The 604-nt window shown below is 41.4% G+C and overlaps 1 protein-coding gene across 1 annotated transcript in view; it reads right to left on the bottom strand.

The window, feature by feature from the left end:
• The window catches only part of LOC109470000 (isoleucine--tRNA ligase, cytoplasmic-like), a 57,134-nt gene that overhangs the window by 13,542 nt on the left and 42,988 nt on the right, over positions 1-604 (bottom strand).

The raw sequence follows: 604 nt of genomic DNA, 5'->3' as shown, positions 1-604 counted from the left end.
GTTATCTTGCTAAACCACACACACACACACACACAAACCCACACACACACAGACAAACGCTACTGAAAACATAACCTTCTTGGCGAAGGTAAAAACACCTCACAGTGTCTATATGCCGCTTGTAACAAGGAGGGTGAATGGCTCATGAACAGTATGGATGCATTTCTTATTCAAGTATGTTCTCTACACAAATGTTTTAAAAATTCAGTCATCAAAACCTGGCCACTCTCTGACAACTATCAATAGAGTGCAATGAGTTCGAACGCATAAAAAAGCCTTCGATGTTAGGGCACCCGTTATGTATTAAGTATAGGTAGTCATCATCATCATCATTACAACAGCATATACCACATGACCAACACCAGCCTACTCTCCAAGCAGAGGTTTGGGGTCATTTTTGTTGTGTTTTTAGGCTTTTTTATTGGGGTTTCTCTTTTGCACTGAATTTTTTTTCCCCAGCTTCAATGGGCTATAAACCTAATCACTTCAACACATTTCAGTCGTTCAGCAAGGTGTGAACCAGAATAGGCACAGTCAGCAGGAGGCATGTGGCCCAATGAATGTCTTTCTGACTGGCTGGATGTGTGATAATCCACCACAGTAA

The sequence above is a fragment of the Branchiostoma belcheri genome, unplaced genomic scaffold (genome assembly GCF_001625305.1).
Source record: "Branchiostoma belcheri isolate BF01 breed outbred unplaced genomic scaffold, Haploidv18h27 scaffold215, whole genome shotgun sequence".
Taxonomy (NCBI): domain Eukaryota; kingdom Metazoa; phylum Chordata; class Leptocardii; order Amphioxiformes; family Branchiostomatidae; genus Branchiostoma; species Branchiostoma belcheri.
The sequence above is the reverse complement of the archived record's forward strand: the minus strand, read 5'-3'. Positions and strand labels throughout refer to the sequence as shown.